Source organism: Gymnoscopelus braueri (assembly GCF_963280865.1).
Source record: "Gymnoscopelus braueri genome assembly, chromosome: 2".
NCBI classification, from domain to species: Eukaryota; Metazoa; Chordata; class Actinopteri; order Myctophiformes; family Myctophidae; genus Gymnoscopelus; species Gymnoscopelus braueri.
In genome coordinates, this window is record NC_137604.1 from 18,321,970 (window position 1) to 18,333,666 (window position 11,697).

The 11,697-nt window shown below is 41.0% G+C and overlaps 1 long non-coding RNA gene across 2 annotated transcripts; it reads left to right on the forward strand.

The window, feature by feature from the left end:
• The first annotated feature begins 1,945 nt into the window (after nt 1-1,945).
• Nucleotides 1,946-8,571, forward strand: LOC308075486. 2 transcript variants are annotated; one of them, XR_013932207.1, is made up of 3 exons: nt 1,946-2,109; nt 5,785-5,931; nt 7,680-8,571. It is a non-coding gene; the product is annotated as an uncharacterized lncRNA (long non-coding RNA). The 2 variants fall into 2 exon arrangements; XR_013932208.1 differs by lacking the exon at nt 1,946-2,109 and adding an exon at nt 2,860-3,131.
• Nucleotides 8,572-11,697: the final 3,126 nt, after the last annotated feature.

Below are 11,697 nucleotides of genomic sequence, written 5' to 3' on the forward strand. Positions count from 1 at the left end.
CATGCTAATGGGCCCATGATGTCATCAAACCAGAGGGCCCAAACCCGGACATAGGGTACCCCTAGCGACATATGCTCTGGGTGAGCAACTTTCATTGAAATGAATGGGCGGCGATTTACTTAACTTGAGTATTTATTTATTTTGATATGCCTACTCCCCCCCCCCTTTTTTTTTCTTACTTCTCCACATCTCAAATATTATTGAGATGTGGAGATGTGGATATTGTACTTTTTACTCCACTACTATTATTTTACAGTTTTAGTCAGCCTACTAGTTACTTTGCAGATTTAGATCATAGATGCAAAACCTACATTAACCACTTAAGCCCTAATTTATACTTAGGCTTTTCAAAAATAGCCAATCTACAGTAAAGCGACGCATTGTGAGTTTGTAGATCTGCTATTTTCAAAAACGTTTGAGTGCCAATACTTTTGGACTTTTACTCAAGTAAAGGGTGAGCCCCTTGCATCCTCAGGGAATACTACAACAACAGCACCCTCGAGAGTGTCACCTGTGGCACCTGCTCAGTGTGGGAACATACCCAATGCCCTCGGCTGCAACGCTCTGCAGAGAGCGGTGAGGTCAGCTCAGCACATCGTAGGAGGTGAGCTGCCCTGAGCCCTCCCTCCATCAGAGACAATCTGCAGCCAAGGCTGAGAGTGTCATCAAGGACACACATCACCCCAGCCACAGCCCGTTCACACCACTGCTGCGCCCTTGACCTGGCAAGCGATACCAGAGTATCAAGAGCCATAACAAGAGACTGTTTAATCTAGGAAGTAGGAACTGACTGTTGAACAAAACCTAGGCCTGTCGCCTGCCCTGTGCCTTCATGGACTTGCACTATTACTAAATGCACTAATGTATGATTTAGGACATATTTTAATCTACATGATACTGATTTTAACATGCTGCTATAATCAGGCTTTTTAATGCTCATTGTATTCTCCATGTTTTTTACTTGTGTCTGGGTAGCTCAGTCATTAGAGCTCTGGCTTTTGGACGACATGGTCATGGGTTTGAACCCGGGCATCGCCAACTCAGCGTATGAGTAGCGCGGCAAGTCGTGCGGTAAGTACTGGGAGCTGGTGGTAGGTGTTGCGCTCCACCTCAGCAATCCATCTCCCAGGGGTCTAGCGCATTGAAACTGCGATAGACTCCCTCGTTCTCGGTTGATACCGACAATAAGCCTCTTTGTACTTTTACTTTATTTTTTATTTTACTCTTTTAAAGTGCAAAAGTAAAATAAATAAATACGAAATTCACCTCACTTTTACCTGTGTTATGACAATAAAGTTTAATTGATTGATTGATTGATTGATTGATACATTCACACACACATATAATTTAGGATTAACCCATTAAGACCCGGGAACGCATCTGTGTCATTTTATATTTCTTTGGTTATTAAAAAATAGCAGATCTACAAGCTCATGGCGCGGCACCGAGTGAGCTTGCAGATTTGCTTTTTTTTTTTTTATCTTGAAAAATTGGTGCAAAACTTTGTAGAATCGGCCGCAGGCTTAAAAGGGTTAAAAGTTGACTCAGAGTCACCACAGCTGAATGCCATATTCCAGCAGGACAACATGACTCTTATCAGCTGGCAGCACAAAGTCTGAATGGTGATCTCTGGAACTTTACCTGCTGAAAGGGGGTTCGGGGACAGCATGAACATTTCTCTACATCTCTGCTTCCATACCTCTGTATATTTGTGAGTGAGATGGCTGCTTGAAGGTTTGCCTGTGTGTGTTCCTGTGTGCGAGTTCCTCTGTGTACTGTATTTGTCGAGTGTGTGTGTGTGTGTGTGTGTGTGTGTGTGTGTGTGTGTGTGTGTGTGTGTGTGTGTGTGTCAGGATCAGGATCAGGATACAGTATTTACTACCAGGATGAGGGGGAGAGGAGTGGCCAGTACAGTACACAGTACTACACGGTAGAACTTGGGAAAGCAAACACCTGCTTCAACAAACTCCCTCCCTGTATAGTCTCTTATCTGGCTTCCACTGTGGCGGTGTTCAGTGTGTGAGCATGGATCCATGCATGGCGGACAGACACTGAACGAAGCACGCGGCGTTCTGAGCCCCGGAACCAGGATGAGTCCATCCCCAACGGGTGAGTCTTTAACCCCATTCAATCCAGGAAAGCATCTGTGTCATTTTAGATTTGAGCTATATACCGTTGCTGTCGGGCAGAAACCTGTATCTTCATGATTCAACTTTTATTAAGAACTCATACAGTATACAGGATAAACAGCTGGAAACTGGAAGTGATGAAACAAAGAAGTGAGCAGACAAAACTGAAACTGAAACGGTATAAAATTGAAGCAGATTATCTTTGCTGTCCTGATTGGATACAATTGGTATCCTGACTAGGGATGGGAGGATATGAAAATTATGTTCGGTGTGACCCGCACCCTAAAGGAATTAAGCCTACTTCAACCCCCAGAATGACCTGTTTTCCTACAGTATCAATTACTCACCCTGAGAAACTTGTTTTGTTCCATTCCTTTACAGTGAATGAAGAATCCAAAAAAAAGAGAGTAGAGTACTTGATGAATTGGAAAAGATATTGGTTCTTTGATTAACAATAGCTAAATTACACGGAAAATCAGTTTATAAACTCCAACACAGCTCTCAGAGTATAATCCCAAGTGTTTTGTATCCAGTCGTATCCTCATTACTACAAAAACACCACTCTGAAACTGACATTTCTACTTTTAAATCACTTCCGGTGTAACCTGTCTCATGTATTAGCGAGGTATGCGCCTGGGCATGCCCGTGGGGTTCAACATTAAAGCTCTAAGGGTTCAAGACAAACTGGTTTCACTGTCAGTAACACTATACACTCACTCACTCTCACACACACACACACACGCACACAGGCACGTGTTGTGTTTCTGAAGTCATGAGGACACCACTGGATACAAAACACTTGGGATTATACTCTGAGAGCTGTGTTGGAGATTATAAACACATTTTGATATAGTTTTGCTGCTGTTCATCAATGGAGCCCTATTTATGTTTTTTTTTTCATCAAGTATTGACTACTTTCTTCTCTCGTTTTTGGAATTCTTCATTCACCGTAAAGGAATGCGACAAAAACTAAAGTTCTCCTTGTATTCAAGGCTTCACAAGGTGAGTAATTGATAGGAAAATGGTCATTTTGGGGGTGAAATGTTCCTTTAAGTCATAATTTGGGACCAGAGTAATATTGTGTGGACTGTGTGTGGATGTGACCCCGGGCCCTGCCATTGATTTATTATCGACTAAACTACCTGTCATTGTTGTAGATCAAAGATGGACTGTTGCAATTGTGGCATTGAGGCACCCAGGTTCACCACTACTAAGTTAAATCTTGAGTGTTTAGCCACTTAAATACACTTTTTAAAAGTAGTTTTATAACAGATTCTTATTTACAATTTTGGTCTAACAACTTTTAATTAATACTTTATTGTTCAGATTCACACTACAGCAAATCTCTTTGCCGAAAATCACCGACCTCACAGCGCAATGTGACATGTTGTGAGCTTGTATTCAGGCTATTACCCCAGCATGGGGTTAATGTGGCTAACTCTGAGATTTGAACCAACACTGAGGATTTTACAGTGTAGAAAGATGCCACAGCTGAGGTTTGTGGTTTTTATCATTAGTTGTCATTAGTTCTTTTCCTCGTGAAATTCTATAGCAAGGAAACAAAATGAGTGAAGCACCACCAGCTTGACGTTGCTTGTGCATTTAGACTAGAGTATTAGAAATAGTAAAAGTGATTATTACCAATACTGTAAAAACTGCAGAAAAATGCTGCCCTGATGGCTCGATCAGGCACAAGTTCTATTTTGTCCATGAGGTCACAACCTTATGTACTACAATCTATTGCAAAATGTTGTGACTTCATGGGTTGCCTCATAACCAGTGGTGGAAAAGGTACTTAAGTAAAAGTAGCAATACCACAATATAAAAATACAAGTAAAAGGCCTGTGTTCAAAATGTTACTTGAGTAAAAGTACAAAAGGCATCAAAATACACTTTAAAAAAAAATAGCAGATCAACAAGCTCACAATGCGACGCGTTGTAGCTTGTAGATCGTCTATTTTCAAATAGCCTATGTATAAAATAGGCCTAAAGTGGTTAATGTATGTTTTATCATATACATTTTTTTATCTGCAACTAGTAACTAGTAACTAAACTTTTCAAACAATTGTAGTGGAGTAAAAGTACAATATTTGCCTCTGAGATGTAGTGGAGTAGAAGTAAAAGTACTCCAGGAAAGTAAAAATACTTTTTCTCTGTTTTCCGTCACAGCTCTTCGGTCGCCTCTTTGCTCCATGGGCACATTTGTCTGAAACAGAACACATGACATGCATCCATTAAAGTTCTCAGTCAACAAAAAAGTACAGTACTGGAGTAAATGTACTTAGTTACTTTACACCTCTGCTCATAACTAGCCCTGAAACATGACTGTCGTGACTCGTGACAGACGACCGTCGTGTGATCCATGGCTACCTCATAACCTACTTTCATGTCAACAATCCACTGGCTGAGAAACCACTTGACATGACAATGGGATCAATGTCAAGTACTATGTAAATGTCCCAATAGACATCAAAGCACACGCTCCAAGTTCCCACAGGTTACCAAGACACTGATAACAAAAACTCCCATATGAAGAACAACAATGTGCAAACGCAGCAGCGCTATCTGCACCGTGCTCATTTCAGTACATAGAACTACTGTATACAAACAGAACAGTAACCTTGAAATACATTTGTAAATGTGCTGCAACTTTTTAAGTTATCCTTATACGTAGGTGTGTGTGTGTGTGTGTGTGTGTGTGTGTGTGTGTGTGTGTGTGTGTGTGTGTGTGTTTATTTTTTTACAGCAAAAGCACACTACTTTCTTTGTATATGTGATTGCAAAGTTGCAACGTGACAAAGCTGTTTACTCATTTCCTTATTCTACATTTTTTATTGTACAAACATGGCTTAGTTTTGATTGTTTTACACTTGCTTTGGCAATGTAAACATAGGTGTCCCATGCCAATAAAGCCCCTTTGAATTGAATTGAAGTGTAATCTATGTTGCCCTCTAGTGGACAGCATTGCTCCACTACACCTGACAGACCATGTTCTGTTCAGCAATTTACTGAATAGCAAACAGGCAATCCATCTGCTGCTGTGGCTCCTAGGACAGTGGATCTCAACCTGTGGGTTGGGACCCCCAGGGGGGTCCCTACATGATTTGGGGGGGGGGAGGGTACCCAGATGACAGTAAAGTGACAATTTAAGGACTTTTAATACCTTTTTAATACCTAAGATTTTTAAAAGGACCATTACTGCATCAAAAATAATCAACAAACTCTATATAAAAACTTGTCAATTGTGAAATAATATATATATTATATATATATAAATATATTTGAAGATCAGCTATTTTCACAATATTTATCTGTGGAACCGAGACAAACTAAATAATAGTAATGCCTCAACTCCTACAATTCCAAGTGCTTGTCAGGGTGTGGGGTTTCCAGTTCAAATATGATCATTTTGGGGGGTCCCCCAGTTCAAATATGATTATTTTGGGGGGTCCCCAGTTCAAATATGATTATTTTGGGGGGGTCACGGCCTCAAAAGGTTGAGAACCACTGTCCTAGGCTCCTAGGATACAGAAAAGTTGGTTTCTTGCCCTGATCCATGGTCAGCAAAGAGGACACATGATTCATGATGAAGTGGTAATAATGTGTTAACCTCTCCACTATTACTGTGTGTTCATGGTGTTGTTTTGTCGTCTAGTTGTTTAGATGGAACTGCCTTTCAATGGCTTTGAGCTGACCTTCATCATCATTGCCTTCGTGGTCTTCTCCATTTACAGTGTGGCCTCTGTCTGCATCAAACCACAGTCACCAGACACAGAGTCACCAGACACAGCATCACAGACAGGTATCACCCACACACACGCACAAACACACACGCGCGCACACACACACACACACGCGCGCACACACACACACACACACACACGCACGCACGCACGCACACACACACATGCGCGCGCACACACCTAGCCCTGCTAGAACACTAGAACTCTCCTATAGGACCACAGAAACAGTCTGTCAGAAACATGGGAACACAGCACCCTACAACCATACAAACCATGATGCCACGATGGATGCATGGATTAAAGCAGCGGTGTGTTCTACCGTGTTACGCTATATATACGTAGTGTGACCTGCAGAACGTTTTCGTAGCCAAGCGTAGCCATCCATAAACCGTTCGAGGAAGCGTATCTGATCCGCAGGAGGAGGGGCTGCTGGGGGCAGCAAGAATGTCAACTTAAAGGGTAAGACCACTTTGGTAGAGGTTTGGGTTGTGTAGTTACCTTGCCATGATGTAACTCCAAAGGTGGGCAAGAAATAAAAAATAATTGCTCCATTGATTAGAAATTGATAATTCAAAATATGCTCCTCATTGACTTACATTGTACGGTAAAACTGCTCTCAAAGTCACTCTTTTAGCACAAAAACGAACGCAAACAAAGTTGATTCAGACAATATAGAACATCACCAAACCCAGTACTGTTTTTTTTTTAAATAAAAATGTCAACTTCCTGTTGATTTTGCCATTTTTAATAAGTAGAAAATCGGCGGATCCGGATCCAGATCTTCAAATAGTAAAATCAACAGGAAGTTGACATTTTTATAAATAAAAAAAAACAGTACTGGGTTTGGTGATGCTCTATATTGTCTGAATCAGCTATGTTTGGGTTCATTTATGTGCTAAAAGAGTGACTTTGAGAGCTGTTTTACCGTACAATGTAAGTTAATGAGGAGCATATTTTGAATTATCAATTTCTAATCAATGGAGCAATTATTTTTGATTTCTTGCCCACCTTTGGAGTTACATCATGGCAAGGAACACAACCCAAACCTCTACTAAAGTGGTCTTACCCTTTAAGTTCAAATACCCTTTTTTCATGTGATAATGTGGCGTTTGATGTGCAGGCGTGGCTATTGTCTTGAGGTGATAATGACCGGCGCCGGCCATTGGAGTTTCAAAGTAATTCATACATTAACTACTTAACAATAGAGCGGTTATTTCATTCGGCGACCACGCGCATTGCGTACATGCACGTGCCATGCGTGTGGGAGGGAATTATTATAGTATGCCCTCCAAAAAAAAACTAGAACACACCACTGGATTAAAGCAAAATACAATCTCACGACTGATATATTTTGATAGGCCTAGTCCTAATCTGTGATTTGTGAAACAGTGTGAAATGAGCCCCCCCCCCCCACACACACACACTAGCGCTGTGTTTCCTAAACTATAATCACAATATGTACAGTTATGATATTTTAGTAATAATGTTCTAAACCTATGTTTGTGCTGTTCTACATACAGGCAACCAAGTTGAAGAAATCCCAGATTGAGGCTTTAACCCATACTTTTTCTTTTTTTTTTAATATCCCCATTAGGGTTTTATGGAAGATTCTTCTGAAGATGTATTCTATTGCTAGTTTGATAATTTAAAAGACTCTTTAAACATAACATGATAACCAACGTGCGACGTGTTGTGAGCTTGTATTTTTGGTGCATTACAATGATTTTTTCCATGGAATCCAAATGGCTGAAAATCAGTCATGTTGACTGAGAACTTTAATGGATGCATGTCGTGTGTTCTGTTTCAGACAAATGTGCCCATGGAGCAAAGAGGCGACCGAAGATCTGTGACAAAAAACAGAGAGTGATCATCGTACAAGCCAAACACATGCCGTGAAGTAACAGCAATCTGTCAGACGTATTTAGGATTTATAATACTATGTATTGTAATGTCCGATCCAGAACCAACTCTATAACCGTGCTGCTCTGGGATTAAATCCTAGACTGAAGAGGCCTTTAAAGACTGTCTCCCTCACAGGAGACACTGTCTGTCTCTGTCTCTATAGGACCCCTCGTCTCTGTTTTAATGAGCTGAACAATGCATGTCAATGGGCTATGGTTGCCCGCTCCACTGTGTGGACATTTGGCTGTTTACTTTTTTTTACATGTATTTTAACCCATTTAAGACCTGGAACGCATCTGTGTCACTTTAGATTTCTTTGGCTATTCAAAAATAGCAGATCTACAAGCTCATAGCGCGGCACAGAGTGCCGCGCTATGAGCTTGTAGATCTGCTATTTTTGAAAAATCTTGAAAAAAAATGTTTTAGATTTTTTTCAAAAAACTTTGAAAAAGGATTTAGAAAACATTTTTAAGAATCGCCTTAGGTCTTACTGGGTTGTTAAGAATACAACTTTATGTATTCGCTATGTTCAGTGACTCTGAACTGGGAAAATCTGCTTTCTGCTTTGATGCTCCAGTTTCATGGAACAATATACAAATCGCGCAAAAAAAAATAACCTGCTCTCAAATCTCCCTACCTCACTATGTAACTGTTTTTAACTTACTAGTTTTGTGTTTGGGTTACATTTAGTTGTTTCTGTGTTTTATATTTGTATGGGTATTCAATTAATTGTCGATTGTTGTGTGTGTAATCTCAACAGCATTGCAAATGGTTGCAAACCTCAATGCTCTTTTCGAGAATAAATAAAAGGTTTCAGTCAATCAATTTATGCATAATACATTTTGTAGCATCTTGGGAACACATTACTACTGCTGTGGCAGCCGCATAACCTACAGTCTTCACACAGTATCACATGTATAATTTACTAGTTCAACAGCTTTTAGACGACCCTCTAATCCAGAGTGCTTTCACTGCCGTGCTCAAGGACACTTCGAAAGGAAACTCTGGCTGTGGCAGGGATTGAACCGGACATCTTTTTTTTATGAATTATTACACTGTAACCTGAAGACCACAGTGCCACTGCATCTATTGTGTGTTGAACCCACCAGGAAATGTACAGAGGGAATCCTGGACCACTGAAAGATAAAGGGGGTGAAAATAGCAACTTGTTGGATAACTTCCAAATGTCTTTTACAATATTATTTATCATTAACCTCTTTCAACCTGGTGTGTGGTCATGCCGTTATAGGCCAAAAATGTTAAAACCTGTTCAATAACTTGTAGAAAATGTTACAAACACAGCATAATTACAAGCTTGTTGGTCGTCTATTTACACTATTTTTGTGAAACAATGTTGTACAAAGAACAGGGCTTAAAATTTGCTGAGAAACATAAAAAAAACATGGCAGTAGAAACAGACTAGAGAAAAAACTAAAGCAACCACAAGAATAGTGTGCATCGTGTGTGTGTGTGCGTGTGTGTGTGTGTGTGTGTGTGTCCGTGTCCGGGATGGTACGGATTTGCGCTAAACGTTGTGACTTTTGCCCCCTAAAGCCCCATTCAGGGTGACATCCCGGGGGGGTTAGGGTCACCCTCTATTCAGCCTGCCCCCCGACCTCTCGGCCGTCCGTCACCCTGCCGCAGCCAGCCGTCTAGTAGCCTTATAGTCGGCACAAAACACACCACTATGCCACCACCACCACCACCAAAGGCCCAAACATGAGCCACTCGACTGCAGACAGATGCTTATCTGTGATTCTGTCTCTGGGGGAGAACGACCCGATGCAAAGCAGGCCAGGTATGTTGGGTGTGTGTGTGTATTACGTGTGCGAGTGTGTTCATGTGCATATGAGTCCATTGGAGAGTTGTGTATGGGCCCAGATGTAGATAAAGGGTCTTAAGAGTCATTAGGGTCCCCGGCGGTCTGTGGCCCCCCCCCCTCATTATCACTGATGGCCCACTTGGCCCACACAACAGGGGCATCATTACACTGACCATAGAGAACAAACTGGCCCATCAGATCACAATAAACACTCGTACACACACATGCACACGCCCAGTGGTGGAAAGTAACTAAGTACATTTACGTAAGTACTGTACTTAAGTACAATTCTGAGGTATTTGTACTTTACTTGAGTATTTCCAATTTCCAATACTTTTACTTCTACTCCACTACATCTCAGAGGCAAATATTGTACTTTTACTCCACTACATTTATTTGAAAACTTTAGTTACTAGTTACTTTGCAGATATAAATTATTATATAATGAAACATACATTAACCACTTTAACCCTATTTTATACCTAGGCTATTTGAAAATAGCCGATCTACAAGCTCACAACGCGACGCGTTGTGAGCTTGTAGATCGGCTATTTTCAAATATTTAGTACTTTTACTTTTGGTACTTTAAGTACATTTTGATGCCAATACTTTTGTACTTTTACTCAAGTAAATTTTCTATTCTGGACTTTTACTTGTAACAGAGTATTTTTATATTGCAGTATTGGTACTTTTACTTAAGTAAAGAATTTGAGTACTTTTTCCAACACTGCACACGCCCACCACATTTCTATGCGCACGCACACGCACACACACACACACACACACACACACACACACACACACACACACACACACACACACACACACACACACACACACACACATCTACACCCAGTACAGTGACTAACGACCCACATGCATACCTGCTCCCCTCGTTCTGTCTCAAAACCCAGGGTTTTGGTATCACTCCACTCTTGAGAGTGTGATGTCAAACAAAGTGGTGTAATGCACACTGGCAGCTACCAGAGATACGAAATGACAAAGCAACGCTGCATTATCTGTAGCCTAAATGTTTTGCAACGCAATCGTTTTTTTTATAAAGCGTCCAACGAGTGAGACAAATATAAAGGCTTGGGTTAACCTGAAGCCGATTCTACAAAATGTCTTCTAAATCCCAACAGTTTTCTGAAAGGAACGTATGTTTCTATATCAGTGGTGCTCAAACTTTTTCATGTCAATGACCCGCAAAATTTGATGTATTTGGCCGCCGACCCCCATCTCAAAACAAGTTGTTCCAGGGACCCCCAGAAGCAAAGAATAGAGTTAAAAATGTTCGCTTTAAAACAATATATATATTCAAAGATTTGCACACATTTTCAGGATTTTTCAAAAATAGTAGATCTACAAGCTCATAGCGCGGCAGTGCCGCGCTATGAGCTTGTAGATCTGCTATTTTTGAATAGCCAAAGTGTAAAATAATGCTTTTTAGCTCAAATCAAAAAGTGACACAGATGCGTTCCAGGTCTTAATGGGTTAAAAAGAACAGGGAAATTCTCCCCCCCCCCCATTACAAGCAGGAGTTGTGTGGAGAGAGAAGGTGAGTGGAAATGGTTATAACAACACTTGGTCGTTTTGTAGCTTTTGTAGCAGCTACAGCTAGGACATACATCGGGCACCAAGTTTGGGTCCTGTGGAGAAACCTCATTTGTCTCTGTGTACAGTGTTCACAAACCCATGTGTGCTCCAGCTGGTTGTGCACAGACAGACAGAGAGAGAGACAGACAGACAGACAGACAGACAGACAGACAGACAGACAGACAGACAGACAGACAGACAGACAGACAGACAGACAGACAGACAGACAGACAGACAGACAGACAGACAGACAGACAGACAGACAGACAGACAGACAGACAGACAGACAGACAGACAGACAGACAGACAGACAGACAGACAGACAGACAGACAGACAGACAGACCATTAACCAATTCAGTCCGGGGACGCATCTCTGTCATTTTAGATTTCTTTGGGCTATTCATAAATAGCAGATATACAAGCTTGTGCAAATCTTTGAATATATATTTTTTAAAGCGAACATTTGTAAGTCAATTCTTTTGCTTCTGGGGGGTCCCTGGAACA